General features: G+C 55.8%; 1 protein-coding gene across 1 annotated transcript in view; it reads left to right on the top strand.

The window, feature by feature from the left end:
• The first annotated feature begins 6,735 nt into the window (after nucleotides 1-6,735).
• PCGF3 (polycomb group ring finger 3) overlaps nucleotides 6,736-15,013 on the top strand; it is a 61,255-nt gene continuing 52,977 nt past the window's right edge. Inside the window, exon 1 of the mRNA XM_055245980.2 lies at nucleotides 6,736-6,913. The gene's annotated coding sequence lies outside the window, so the exon portion shown is untranslated. The remainder of the gene's footprint in view (nucleotides 6,914-15,013) is intronic.

Genomic DNA, 15,013 nt, shown 5'->3' on the forward strand with positions numbered 1-15,013 from the left:
GCAGGGCACCTGCGGGCACTTCCGGCTCCCAGAGGGGCCTGGCGTCTGGAGGGAGAAACGGAAGGAGACTGAAGGGCGCCTGAGGTGGGCGGGCGGCACAGGCAGCAAGCGAGGGCGGCAATCTTTTTTTTTTTTTTTTTTTTTTTTGAGACAGAGTCTTGCTCTGTCCTCCAGGCTGGAGCGCAGTGGCAAGATCTTGGCTCACTGCAACCTCTGCCTCCTGGGTTCAAGCGATTCTCCTGCCTCAGCCTCCCGGGTAGCTGGGATTCCAGGTGCCCACCACCACGCCTGGCTAATTTTTTGTGTGTATTTAGTACAGACAGGGTTTCACCATGTTGGCCAGGCTGGTCTCAAACTCCTGACCTCAGATGATCCGCCCGCTTTGGCCTCCCAAAGGGTTGGGATTATAGGCGTGAACCACTGGGCCCAGCCGGTTTTCAGCATCACCAAATATCTAATCAGTGTCCGTCACCACGATTGTTGCGTAATGTGCTCCGTTTTGTTTGCAGTTTGCGTGACTCAGGATCCAAATCAAGCCATAGGTCTACAATTGCTTCCTCTCGATTGCTTCTCTCATTGTATCTTCTTCAATCCCCTGCACAGTTGGTTGTGGAAGAAACAGTTCCTAGTCCTGAGAGTTTCTGCTTACATTCCAAGGTGTCTCCCGCCTGTCCCCGAATCCTATAAATCAATGTGAGACCCGGAGGCCTAATCAGTGTCTTAGTGTGGGTCCCCAAGAAGCAGAGCCTGAGCTAAGGGGCTTGGGGTGGGTTGGACAGGGACCTTTCCTCGGGTGACCACCTTAGGGGTCAGAAAAGGGGCAGAGAGTGCGAAATGGGAAGAAACAGCAATGCTAAGAAAAGGTGCATCCCAGGGCTGCCTGAGTCCCCGGGAGAGCTCCCCCTGCACTGTGGGCCCCAGCCAGAGAAGGCCTGGGACGGAGACCCACTGGGGGGCCTCCCAGGGAGCAGCCAGAGTGGGGAGCCTGGGTGGTGGGATGGAGTGCCTGCCGCGCCTGTATTCAGGGTGGATTTTTAAGCAAGATCTCGTTGTAGCCGTGTCGCTTTCCTACCAGGAGGTACATGACATCCAGCATCTCTCTGGTAATGTTCACATCAATGACAGTTGTTACCTGTGTCATTATATCACTGGGGCTGTGAGAGGGGGAGAGTTTATTCTATAATTTCTTCATTTACCGGCTGCAACGTTCCTAGAGAGAAGCGAGCACTCGCCAGGTCTTTGGCCGCCCCGAGGTGCCGTGTGCATAACGGAAGATGAGAGGCTGGTTGACTCCCACCCTTCACCAGTTTTGTAAATAACAAGCTGGTGCCCCAGAGCCCATCCACAGCAGCTTTTTCAGTGGCATTATGCATTCGTGGTGTAAGCATCCTTGGTGTGCGTCACTCAGTGGCTTCAGTCGTGGCCGGCGCAGGTCTCTTTGGGTGGCCTCAGGTTCTGCGGTCCTCACAGCTCTCTTTCCTTATCCATCTCCTGATCCACATCCAGGCACATTCAGCCCTCCTCTCGCTCCTGGAGCCTCTGAAACAGTGATAGTTGCTTCTATGCACAGGCCTCATTCTGCACCCGCATGGTTTCCAGGCCGGCTTCCACTGATGGAGTTTCTTCCTCGTCACGGGTCGAATTTTCCTCTTTGCATGTCTGATTACTTTCGATTAGATGCTGGCGTTGTTCACTTTCCCTGCTGAGTTCTGAGTATATTTGCATTCCCATTAAATATCCCTGTGCTTTGCTCTGGACAAAGTCAAGTTACTTGGAGACACATTGGTCCTCTCCAGCCTTCTGAGCTTTTGAGTCTGGACCAGCGCAGACTTCACTCCTGTCCCACAGCTGACCACCCTGCCTGGTGCCCCTGGGGCCATGAGGACATCCTGGGGCCGGTGGGGGTGCAAAGACTCCCAGCCCTGTTCCTCCAGCTTCTTACCAGAGTCCTTCCCAGCTCCTGGCAGCTCCTGCATGCCTGCCCCATCCTGAAGCTCTGGCTGTGGGCAGTCCCTCCTCTCTGTCCTTGCCCTGTGGAGTCTGGTATGTGGGCCTCCCTGATTCCCAGCTTTGCCTCCTCTGCCCAGCTCCTCTCCCTGAGTTGCAGCCAGGAGGCTTCCTTTAGGCCTCGCCCCATTTGCTCCTCTCTCAGGCACCATGTCCCGTGCTCCCTGATGCCCAGTGTCTGAAGATCGTTGGATGTATTTTGTCCACCGTTTCAGCTGCTTCGGGAAAGAGGGTAAACTCACGCCCTGCACACACATGCTGATGGCACGGAGATTGAGGCAGGCTTTGCCTCCACCTGGTGTGAAAATATATCATCTTCTGGCTTTGCAGTCAGCGCTATGCATCTCAGTTTTGATCTGCTTTGTAGTTTTATGTGTCTCATGAGGGAATTCAGGGAGATACAAAATTCTTGCTACTGCCACCATCTTCCCAGAATCCACAAGGATTTATTTATTTATTTATTTTGAGACAGGGTCTTCCTCTGTCATGTGGGCTGGAGTGCAGCGGTGCAATCGCGGCTCACTGCAACTTCCACCTGCCAGGCTCAAGCAATCCTCCCACCTCAACCTCCCAAGGAGCTGGGGCCACAGATGCACACCACCACGCACCACCATGCCCAGATGCTTGTTGTTGTTTTTAGTAGAAACAGGGTTTCACCATGTTGCTCAGGCTGGTCTTGAACTCCTGGGTTCAAGTGATCCACCAGTCTCAGCCTCTCAAAGTTCTGGGGTTATAGGCATGAGCCACTGCACCCTGCCTATTTTTATTTTTTAATTTTTTTTTTTTGAGACGGAGTCTCGCTGTCACCCAGGCTGGAGTGCAGTGGCGTGATCTCGGCTCACTGCAGGCTCCGCCCCCCGGGGTTCATGCCATTCTCCTGCCTCAGCCTCCCGAGTAGCTGGGACTACAGGCGCCCGCCACCTCGCCTGGCTAATTTTTTTGTATTTTTAGTAGAGACGGGGTTTCACCATGTTAGCCAGGATGGTCTCGATCTCCTGACCTGGTGATCTGCCCGCCTCGCATCCCAAAGTGCTGGGATTACAGGCGTGAGCCACTGCGCCCGGCCATTAATTTTTTATTTTTTTAAGAGACAGGGGCCAGGCATGGTGGCTCACGCCTGTAATCCCAGCACTTTGGGAGGCCGAGACAGGTGAATCACCTGAGGTCAGGAGTTCGAGACCAACCTGGCCAACATGCCAAGACTCCATCTCTACTAAAAATTCAAAAATTAGCCAGGCGTGGTGGCTTATGCCTGTAATCCCAGCTACTCGAGAGGCTGAGGCACGAGAACTGCTTGAACCCGGGAGGTGGAGGCTGCAGTGAGCCGAGATCGTGCCACTGCACTCCAGCCTAGGTGACAGTGTGAGACTCCATATCAAAAAAAAAGAGAAAAAAAAAGAGATGAGGTCTCACTATGTTATTCCAGGCTGGTCTCAAACTCCTGCGCCCAAGCAATCCTCCCGCCTCAGCCTCCCAAAGTGCTGGGACTGCAGGCGTGAGCTGCACTGGCCTCCACAAAACATTTTTAGGGCAGGCAAATGGGTAGAATGTCCAATAGTAAACGGGTAGAACTTCAATGGTCCCTGCTCCGGGTAAATGGCAGCAACTGTGAGCTCTTTTCTCACCTTGCAGGACAGCATATCCTGGATACCGGAGGTCACTCTGTAAGTAAGAGCGTGTGGTGCCATCTGTCTCTTCTTTATCCGTCTTCTTTATCTTTATCTCTTCTTTATTCACTATCCAAGGTGTGGAGGTTCAAGAGTGTATCCGATTAACCATGTGGATGGCCATGTTTTCAATTTTTCTGTTATACATTATGCTGCAATTAATAGCCTTGGTGATTCATCTTTTTTATTCCTGCCATTTATCTCTGGAATAAAGTCCTACTTGGGGGCCGCTGGGCTGAAGGGTAAGTGCCCATGTACTTTGCTGGATACTGTCAAACGCTCCTCTGCTCCCGCCACTCACGTCCGAGAGCCCTGTTTCCTGACAGTCTTGCCAAAAAGGTGAGTGAGTGTTAGGGAGAGCTCTGGGTGGAGTGAGCTTGGGGAAACAGGCAGAGGTGGGAGCAGGGTCCTCAGGACGTCCTTATCATCATGCGCTGGGCGGAGCGCTCCCACCTGGGTGTGACAGGACCCTCGGGTTGGCTGCTCTGTTCAGGATTGACTGGGGGTTGGCGGCCAGGGGCTGTGGCACCAGCTCCAGCAGGACAGGGCAGGTTTGGGCCACAGCAGCCTTGGAAAGCCATGGCTGGATGATGGGAAGTTTCCAAGACAGAGCTGGCAGGACTTTCTGATGAAAACAGAAGAGCGCAATTGGGAACCAGTCCACGTCTGTACCCCAGCAACAGAAAGGGTGGTGACAAAGGCAGTTGGATTTACCCCACAAAGTCCTGGAGCATTTGGTTGAGATATGGGGGTGGGCGCAGACGCCTGATGTGTTTAAGAGAGAACTCGGGGAGGGAAATTGGAGAAAGAGTTCCTGAAGAGTGGTGCTGTGAAGACAGCAGAGAAGCACAGGGTCCAGAGACCTCTTTCTGTTCTGCTCCATCCTCAAGGATGGGCAGACCCTCTGCCAGTTTGTGAGTGACCAGAATGATCCGCCAGAGAGGCGCCCGATGGCGCTAGGAGGCCCTAGTACCTGGGTGGGCGGGGAGGGCGGACCAGCGCCCTAGGGAAGGTTGGAGCACCCTCTAGAGGGGACAGGGGCCTCCCCTCTGCTCCAGTCTGCTTGTGCCATGATTTCTGCCTCCTTTCTTTACAGCTCTGCTAAGGAATATGTGACTGTATGTAACGTGTGCACACCCCTGAACTCACACCAGGACAACACACACTGCCGACACCCTAGGCTTCTTTGGCCCCAATGCCCCCACCCTCAGGCCTTGGCTGAGTGAGGTCTCGGGAGGGTGCAGGTGGGAGACCTGGCTGGCTGCCGATGGACCATGGATGGCCGGTTTGGGCATGAGAGGAAGAGGGTGCAGAGGACTCTGGGGTCTTGCCTCAGGATTGGCAGTGGGGGGTGGGGGGTGCCGGGGTACACAGCAGACTCAGGAGGGCCTGGGGAAGCCATCCTGCCATGTGGCGTTTAAGCTTCCTAATGACATTCAGCCGAAACAGAGCTGGACACAGGAGCCCAGGGCTCAGGGTCGAGGTCTGGGCACCGCTGGCACCCACCCATGTGGGTGGTGAGAGTAGTGGGTCTGCACCTCCTTGAGGAGGGGCCTGGGGCCTGGAGTGGGTTCTGAACTGCAGCGTACCCCTCTGCCTCTTCATGGGGCCACCACACTCAGCCCAGGACTGTTCCTGGCCTGCTGGCCACCCCCTGCCCCTTGTACCCCAGCACCAATACCTTGCCCCTGCCCTCCTTCCGGGATGATCCTCCAGCCCTCCCCTCCACATCTGGGGCCTGCCTCCGCCAACTGAAAACGGCAGTCAGGGCTCTTGTGGAGGGCCAGCACCCCAGTACCCCAATCCCAGGCAGCCCTCTCCAGTGGGCCCCTCCCCTGCACTGGGCCACCCCATGGCTCCACAGAGCCCTCCCTGCCTCTCCTCCCGCGGGGGCAGCAGTGGCCACATTTAGTCCCTCCCCTTCACAGCAGCACGCCTGGGAATGCTGTACACATTCACGTCTCTGCTCTCTGTCCTCCTCCCACCCCGATAACGTGTCCACCCGGTGCTGGAGGTCTCAGCAGGCCCCGAGCCCTTCTCAGGCCCCTCTCAGCCGCTTCCCCACGTGCTGCACCATACCTGGGCTCTGGACCCCCTGCCTGGTGGCTGCTCCCGGGGTCCAACTCTAGACTTCACGGGGACAGTCACAGGGTCACTCCCTCAGCCACCCCCTCTCCAGACGGGACAAGCTAACGACTCCCCACTCCTGCTCTACGCCTGCACCCCACAGCCTCGCAGCGGGTCACCCTGGGCCTATAGGGCCTCTCCTCTCCCCACGCACACTCCACACTGCCCGGTGCCTTCGCCGCCCGGAACCATTGTAGTCTCCCTTCCCACCCAAGACTCAACCTGCCCTCTCGTCCAGAGCCACCCGCCCAGAACCCGCAAACCCAACCTAACCCTAAACCCAACTCTAACCCTAAACCTAACCCCTGACCCTGACCCCACCCCTAATCCTGACCCTAATCGTAAAGCCAACCCTAACCCTAACCCCTAATGCTGACCCTGGCCCTAAGCCCAGTCCTAACCCTGACTCTAACCCCTAATCCTGACCCTAACCATAAAACCCAACCCTAACCCCTAACCCTGACCCTAAACCTAAACCCAACCCTAACCCTGACTCTGACCCCTAACCCGACCCCTGACCCTAACCCCGACCCTTAACCCTGCCGGGAGGGCGCTCAGTCCGGGCTCCCAGAAAGGACAGCAGCACCCGTACTGGACGGCACCCCCGGAGGGACCCGGGCCTGAGGACTCTGCCGCTCCAGCGCCCCAGCTCGCGATCGTCCAGGACCCGGCGGGTCCCTCAGCGCAGCGCGGCCCGGTAGCTCTCCTGACCACGCCCCTCGTGGCCCCGCCCTATGCCCCGCCCCTGGCCCTCGCGCCCAGCGGGTCCCTTAGCCGGGTCCAGACCCGACGCGCCTGCGCCCTCTGACCACGCCCCTCCCCGCCCCTATCCCCGCCCCCTATCCCCGCCCCTATCCCCGCCCCTTACGGCCCGGCCCCGCCCACGCCCCTGGCCGCGGGGTGGGAGCCCAGCCTCACACCGCGCATGCTCCGAGCGCGGCGCCCCCGACGCGGAGCTCGGCTCGGCTCGGGCATTTCCGCCTCTTTGTTTTAAACTCCGGACGGGGTTTTTTCTCCTCTTCTTGGGGGGGACCCAGAGGGAGCGGCGCCCCCTCCCCCCTCCGGCGCGGACCCCGCGTGCGCCTTACTCGCCCGCAGCCCCGAGACCGCAGGTCAGTGAGTCCGCCCCGCCTGGCCTGGGCCCTTAGCGCCCGCTCCTCAGGCTGCGGCCTCGGCCGGTGTCCGGCCCGGGAGGCTCCGAACCCCGGGCCCGCGCTCCGTCGTCCCCGTCGGCCTGTCCGGGGAAGCCCTTGGCAGGCCCGGGGGAGGGCAGGAGCCCGGGAGGGCCGGCACCCCAGCCCAGGCAGGACCACGGGAGGTTGAAGACCCCAGCCCAGGCAGGACCCCGGGAGGGCCAAGACCCCAGCCCGGGCAGGACCCCGGGAGGGCCAAGACCCCAGCCCGGGCAGGACCCCGGGAGGGCTGGGTCCTCAGACCAGGCAGGACCTGAAGAGAGTTGGGCTCTGGGAATGCACAGGACCCCCAGAGTGCCAGGACACCATGACACGTCATCCAGGAGGGTCTGACCCTGGGACAGGTCACCGAGAAGGGCTGGGACCCCAAGATGGGTCACCAAGGAGGGTCGGACCTGGCCACCTGGCAGGGCCCAGGGAGGGCTAGGACCCTGGGAAGAATCACGGAGGAGGGCCAGACCTAGGGACCAGGCAGAACCCAAAGAATGCCAGGACCCCAGAATAGGTCCACCAGGAAGGTCCTGCCTTAAAGTGGGTCACAGACGAGGGCCAGGACCCCATGACCATAACTCAGGAGGACCTGACCCTGGAGCAGTCCTGTGAGTCCTGTGAGCACTGCTGGGACCCTGAGACCACCCCATCTCCCCCGGGACCCTGAGACAGCCCTGTTTTCACCCGGGGGCTGGGACCCTGAGACAGCCCTGTCCTCCCCGGGGGCTGGGAACCTGAGACAGCCCTGTCTTCCCCTGGGGGCTGGGACCCTGAGACAGCCCTGTCCTGCCCCGGGGGCTGGGACCCTGAGACAGCCCTGTCTTCCCCTGGGGGCTGGGACCCTGAGACAGCCCTGTTTTCCCCTGGGGGCTGGGACCCTGAGACAGCCCTGTCTTCCCCTGGGGGCTGAAACCCTAAGACAGCCCTGTCTTCCCCTGGCGGCTGGGACCCTGAGACAGCCCTGTTTTCACCCGGGGGCTGGGACCCTGAGACAGCCCTGTTTTCACCTGGGGGCTGGGACCCTGAGACAGCCCTGTCCTGCCCTGGGGGCTGGGACGCTGAGACAGCCCTGTTTTCACCCCGGGGCTGGGACGCTGAGACAGCCCTGTTTTCACCCGGGGGCTGGGACCCTGAGACAGCCCTGTCTTCCCCTGGGGGCTGGGACCCTGAGACTGGACAGTGAGAAGGGCTTGTGACATGGACAGGCTCCTAGATGACCAGGACCTCAGATGGGGTCACTTAGGGTCGGGACACTGGTGTGGACATGGAAGAAGGCTAGGCTCTCAAAGAGGACCTGATGAGAGCTGGAACTTCCAGACAGGTCCTCAGAGGGCTGGGACTCCTGAACAAGTCACTAGGGGCATGTAGGCCCCAAGACTAGACTGTAAGGTGTACTGGGACCCTCAGGGGGGAATCCAGCAGTGTCCTGAATCTGCCCAGCCCACTCAGCTGGTCACACCTGCTGTGAAGGCCAGGCATCTGGCATCCTGGTACCCAAGGCCCTTTCCGTGAGACCCTGGGCCAGCCCCACAGCCCCTGCACACGAACCGCTTAGGTGGTACCTGGGGTAGGTATGAGGCAGGGGCCTCAGGGTTCCAGGAACTCCCAGCCCACAGGCTCCACACCTCAGGCTGGCACTGTGCCCTCCCCTCTCAGCCCCTCATCCAGGGCTGCTGTCCTGTCCTTGCCTTGGCCATGGTCTGTGTCCGGCATCTTCAACCCCTCCTACCCACTCCCCATCTTCAAGGTCACATGAGTGCCCCGCTTCCTCAGTGTAGAGGCGTTTACTGTGTCCAGGAGACTTGGAGGAGGGGTGGGGTCTGAGCTGGGATGTGGGCTCCTGGGCATATTTTGGGGACAGTTGGTCCAAGTCAGGAAAGTTGCAGCAGGCAAGGCTGTTTCACACTCCCTCTCCAGTAAGGGAAGGAATTAAAGGATCCTGGTGGTGGTTGGGGTGGGGGCGGGGGTTGGTTTATTTCTCTGAAACCTTTGAATCAGCCTTTCATCGAAAACTTGTGGGTGTTTTCCTTTAATTTGGAAGTGGTAATGAAAAAGTGGGGTACATGAGGTATTCAGAAGCGAGCGGTCGATGCTGTCCTTTGACTAGGGAAGGGTTGTCTAGTGAGATCTTTTCAGCGGGTGGTCATCCCAGGAACCCCGCTCCCAGAGGGTGCCGTGTGGCCACTTGGTGTGCTGCACATTTCCCGAAAGAGTGAATGATGCGGCCGGGCGCGGTGCCTCACGCCTGTAATCCCAGCACTTTGGGAGGCAGAGGCGGGCGGATCACGAGGTCAGGAGATCGAGACCATCCTGGCTAACACAGTGAAACCCCATCTCTACTAAAAATACAAAAAATTAGCCGGGCGTGGTGGCAGGCGCCTGTAGTCTCAGCTACTCAGGAGGCTGAGGCAGGAGAATGATGTGAATCCGGGAGGCGGAGCTTGCAGTGAGCCGAGATCGTGCCACTGCACTCCAGCCTGGGCGACAGAGCCAGACTCCATCTCAAAAAAAAAAGAGTGAATGATGCATGAACAAATGAATGAAAGGCAAGAGTGAATGATCCATGAACAGATGGATGAAAGGCAAGAGTGAATGATCCATGAACAGATGGATGAAAGGCAAGAGTGAATGATCCATGAACAGATGGATGAAAGGCAAGAGTGAATGATCCATGAACAAATGAATGAAAGGCAGGGTCGCTCTTCAGAGACATCCCCTCGGATTAGGCGTGCGGGCTTGCCTGGAAGTTGGGCAGTACAATGAGGTGTAACCCTGAAACTGAGCTATCTAGACTCCCAAGAGAGACACTGAATTCGATGGTTCGGGATTTCATCTTTGCCACAGCTTCACTTCTTGGTTACTTAGGAGAAAACCGTGTTAGGTTTTCAGCTTAACATTTCGGGGTACTCAGTGTCAGCCACATTGTGTCCCCACGTGGTCAGCCTGGACCTAGAAGCTTTTACTCGCCCAGTGTAACCGCCAGGGACCTTTTTACTCAACACTTCCTTCTGATTTGCTCTTTTGACATATCCTTTACTGTTTTCTAAACTTCATTTGCTTTGTGAAATTGTGGAAGAGGCTTGGGAAGCTGAGTGTTCAGGTTTGTTTGGCTCTGTGCTGTCTGGTTCCCAGGTTTTTAGAGATGTGGCCGTGCTGAGTGGTTGTATTATTTATATATTGCTGTGTGGCAGAGTACCCCAGAACCCCTGCCTTAAACCAGCAGTCCGATAGTATCTTACTATTTCTGTGGGTCGGGAGTCCAGGTGGGCTCTGGCTCAGGGACCTCCCATCTGGGGTTGTGTCTCCTCTGAAGACTGAACTGGGGAGGGTCTGCATCCAGGCTGCGTCACGTGACTGTGGGCTGGAGACCTCAGTTCCTTTCTCTATAGGGCAGCTCCGAGGGAGCCCAAGCCAAGCCAGAGAGGGACAGGAAGGACGTCCCAGTCTTTGTGGAGTGACATTCTACCACTTTTGCCAAGAGTCATTCGGCCCCTACACACTTGAGGGGAGGGGACTCCAAAACGGTGAGCATACGATGGGCAGGTGGGGTCACTGGAACACCTTAAAGCCTGCCCAGTGCAGTAGTGCTGTGAGCCTGGCACCTGTCAGGGCACTGGAGAGAATCCTGTAAGTAAATCAGCGATTGCATGTGGAGTGACGTGTTAAGATGAGGATGTGACCATTCAGCTGTCTCTAATTGGTGTGGGTTTCTCCGATGTCACCATCATGATTGAGATATTTGTGATATGTAAAAGAAGATAAATTACAGATGGAACAGATTCTTAGGAATTAACTTGCAATTTGGCATACCAGTAGGAAGCCATAAGACCCCCACAAATTAAATTACAAGGTGTGTGTCACTGATGTCAAATCCTTTCCGACAGCTTCAAGTGCAAGGATTTTTGCTGTTCTCAGAGTCCCCTCATTTTCTTCCTGCCAGTGATTTTGCTCCAGAAATTATCAACCGACTTCTGTTAAGTTTTCCTAAACCATTTTAAATATATGGGGGAAATGTTTTTACCGGTTAGTAGACCTTGCGCACGCAGTTATTTGTGACTTCGTAAAAATGCTGTAGGAGACGTGAGACCCTGACCATGTTGGACATTTGACCTGTGTGAGGACTTAGCTCCAGGGTCCAGGCACTTCTGCGAGCCAGAGTCTCTGCTCCCAGCCCACACCCTCCGCTCCACAGGGAGCTGGACCCCATGCCTCCCTCCGGTTCTGGGCTGGAGCTAGGGCCCGGAAGGGGACCTGTCCTGGACTCTGGAGACCTCAGCCGCCCCTCCCCCCACGCCGCTGTCTAGACCACAGCCACTCTGTGGCAAAATTGAGGAGCTGCAGGGTGCAGCAGGGGCCCATTGCCATGGGCTAGAATTGTTTACTTGGGTTTTTTGATTTGGAGTATAAAGTGAGTCTTGTTTTGGTGTATGCTGTTACTCTTTATTAAATGGCAGGATTTATTTTGTTTGCAGCCTTATTTTTGGTTAATGGTTAGAATTTGAAAATGTAATTTTTCTACAGAATTAGGCAGGCGTGTGTAATTTTTCTACAAAAAATAGCCAGGCATGGTGGTGGGCACCTGTAATCCCAGCTACTCCGGAGGCTAAGGCAGGAGAATCGCTTGAACCCGGGAGGCGGAGTTTGCAGTGATCTAAGATCGCACCACTGCACTCCAGACTGGGCGACAGAGTGAGACTCTGTCTCGAAAAAAATAAAAAGTAAAAAAAAAAAAAGAAAATGTAATTTTTCTTTTACCATTGAAATATAGTGAGGTTTAGGGACAGTTTCCTATTGTTTATCTATTTTTTATTATGATATTTGCTGTTAATATTGCAAAAATATGGTACAAATCATTGTGCTTCAAACATTGAAATTATTTTTAATTTCATACATCGATAGTTTATCATGGAATTTTAAAAATGTGAGGCCTTAAGAAAAACAAAACTATCGGCCGGGCGCGGTGGCTCACGCTTGTAATCCCAGCACTTTGGGAGGCCGAGGCGGGCGGATCACGAGGTCAGGAGATCGAGACCACGGTGAAACCCCGTCTCTACTAAAAATAGAAAAAAAAAATTAGCCGGGCGTGGTGGCGGGCGCCTGTAGTCCCAGCTACTCGGAGAGGCTGAGGCAGGAGAATGGCGTGAACCCGGGAGGCGGAGCTTGCAGTGAGCCGAGATCGTGCCACTGCATCCAGCCTGGGCGACAGAGCGAGACTCCGTCTCAAAAAAAAAAAAAAAAAGAAAAACAAAACTATCTTTCCAGATCTGCCACGTTTCTCCCCCAACAGAACTGAATTACGCAAATGCCAAAATGACAAAGAACAATAGTGAATGTTGCCTAGGTGCATTTTTGTAGAATTATCCACTAAGTTAAAACTCCGATTGATAGGAGCTAATACTCTCTAGAAAACAGTCCTGCAACCTGTTGTTATATTGACTTGCTTTTTTTAAGATAAACTCTAATATTTTTGTTTGTTTGTTTGTTTTGAGATGGAGTTTAGCTCTTGTAGCCCAGACTGGAGTGCAGTGGCGCAATCTCGGCTCACTGCAACCTCCGCCTCCTGATTCAAGTGATGCTCCTGCCTCAGCTCCCTAAGTAGCTGGGATTACAGGCGCCCACCACCATGCCCAGCTAAGTTTTTGTATTTTTAGTAGAGACAGGGTTTTGCCGTGTTGGCCGGGCTGGTCTCAAACTTCTGACCTCATGATCCGCCCGCCTCAGCCTCCCAAAGTGCTGGGATTACAGGCGTGAGCCACGGCGCCCGGCCAATAAACTCTAATATTTAGATACATTTAGAGAGTGGATTTGTTGGCTTGGTTTTTTTTTTTTTTTTTTTCCAAATTCATTGATATTTGCTGGGCTTTGCTACATTAATAGCAAATTCCAGATGTTTAATAAGAAATAGATGCAAAGAGAGGAAATCTGTCTGCAGATCTCCTTGAAACTCCCTCTAATCCATGGGTCCTGTTGGCCTTGTGGGTCTTATGGGGGCTGTGGGCCTCGTGGGGGCTATACGGCCTTGTTGGGGGCCTGTGGGCCTTGTGGGGGGCTGCGGGCCTCATGGGGGCTGTGTGGCTCAGGGGGGCTGTGGGCCTCGTGGGAGCTGTGGGGGCTGTGGCCTGGTGGGGGCTGTGTGGCCTGGTGGGGGCTGTGGCTTTGTGGGTCCTGTGTGCCTCATGGGCTCTGTGTGGCCTGGTGGGGGCTGTGGCCTGGTGGGGGCTGTGGCCTCATGGATCCTATGTGGCCTCGTGGGAGGCTATGACTTTGTGGCTGCGTCTCCTGTCTGGGTCTTGTGAGCTGTTAGATTTCCAGGTTCTTGATCAGGGCGTGGCCCGTATTAGATGCTCAATAAACAGTAACCGGAAGCTGATCCTCACAGATGCTGTGTGGAGCTGTTCTGAGGCGGCATGAGTATGAACTTGTTGGATTCCTGATGCTGCCCTGGAATCAGACCATAAAAGCTGTGCTTATTTCTTTTTTTTTTTTGAGACGGAGTCTTTCTCTGTCCTCCAGGCTGGAGTGCGGTGGCGCGATCTCGGCTCACCGCAACCTCCACCTCCTGGGTTCACGCCATTCTCCTGCCTCAGCCTCCCAAGTTGCTGGGACCACAGGCGCCCGCCAGCACGCCCGGCTAATTTTTTTGTATTTTTTTTTTTTTTTTTTTTTGAGAGGGAGTCTCGCTCTGTCACCCAGGCTGGAGTGCAGTGGCGAGATCTCGGCTCACTGCAAGCTCCGCCTCCCGGATTCACGCCATTCTCCTGCCTCAGCCTCTCCGAATAGCTGGGACTACAGGCGCCCGCCACCACGCCCGGCTAATTTTTTGTATTTTTAGTAGAGACGGGGTTTCACCGTGGTCTCGATCTCCTGACCTCGTGATCCGCCTGCCTCGGCCTCCCAAAGTGCTGGGATTACAAGCGTGAGCCACTGCGCCCGGCCTATTTTTTTGTATTTTTTAGTAGAGACGGGGTTTCACCGTGTTAGCCAGGATGGTCTCGATCTCCTGACCTCGTGATCCACCCGCCTCGGCCTCCCAAAGTGCTGGGATTACAGGCTTGAGCCACCGCGCCCGGCCAAAGCTGTGCTTATTTCACAGTGTGAGCCCGGCACGGCAGAGGGCGCACAGGGCAGTCACCATTGGAATGTGGGGGCCACGAGGGCTCACCTTAAAATTTTTTAAATGTTAAGTGATTTTAATTTACTTTTTTACCCAAATTTTTGTTAAGAAAAAAAGTCACAATACAGAAAAATGGAGAAAATTATACAGTGAGCACTTGCTGTGGTCCGAACATCTGTGTCCCCCAGAATCCATGGGGTACCCTAACCCCCAAGGTGGTGGTGTCAGGCGTGGGGCCCTCGGGAGGCTCTGCCCTGATGACTGGGACCAGCGCCCTTTCTGTCATCAAAGACACGAGGGAAGGCACTGCCTGTGAGGACTCTGACCCCACCAGCCCCCAAATTGGCCAGCGCCTTGATTCTGTACTCGCAGCCTGCAGAACTGAGAAGTGCGTTCTGTGGTTTGTCAGCTGCTCGGTGTAGGGTGCTTCGGTCGCAGCCGCCTGAACAGACCAGGACAGCACCCTCTACCGCCCAGACCCACTCGTGGCCGTTCGGCCGCGTTTGCTTCCTCTCCTTCTCTCAGTACGTCCTGGACTCACCTGTGAGCGGCTCCGGACAGGAGCCTTGCTGGGAAGGTGAGCCCCACCTGAGAGCAATAACTAGGGGAGGACCCCACACAGCTGCAGCCCCACCGTGAACCTAAGACGGTGGCGCCTACCTCACGGCGTTGCCTGATTTTCAGGCCGCCTTACCTCTTCCCAGCTGTCTTGAGAATGTCTCCATGTTTTCCTGAACCAGAGTCAGCCAGGGCCTGGCCTTGCCCTGGAGGTCCTGGCCCTTCTGACCATGCCAGGTGAGACCCCCGGGCGCTGGAGGTCTTGTCTCCCTGTCCGCGGACCGGGCTCGCGTCCTTCCCACCCCACTGCCTTCTGCCAGGCCAGCGGAGACATGGCCCCTGACGTCCTCTTCAGT

This window comes from Symphalangus syndactylus, chromosome 16, assembly GCF_028878055.3.
Source record: "Symphalangus syndactylus isolate Jambi chromosome 16, NHGRI_mSymSyn1-v2.1_pri, whole genome shotgun sequence".
In the NCBI taxonomy this organism is placed as follows: Eukaryota; Metazoa; Chordata; class Mammalia; order Primates; family Hylobatidae; genus Symphalangus; species Symphalangus syndactylus.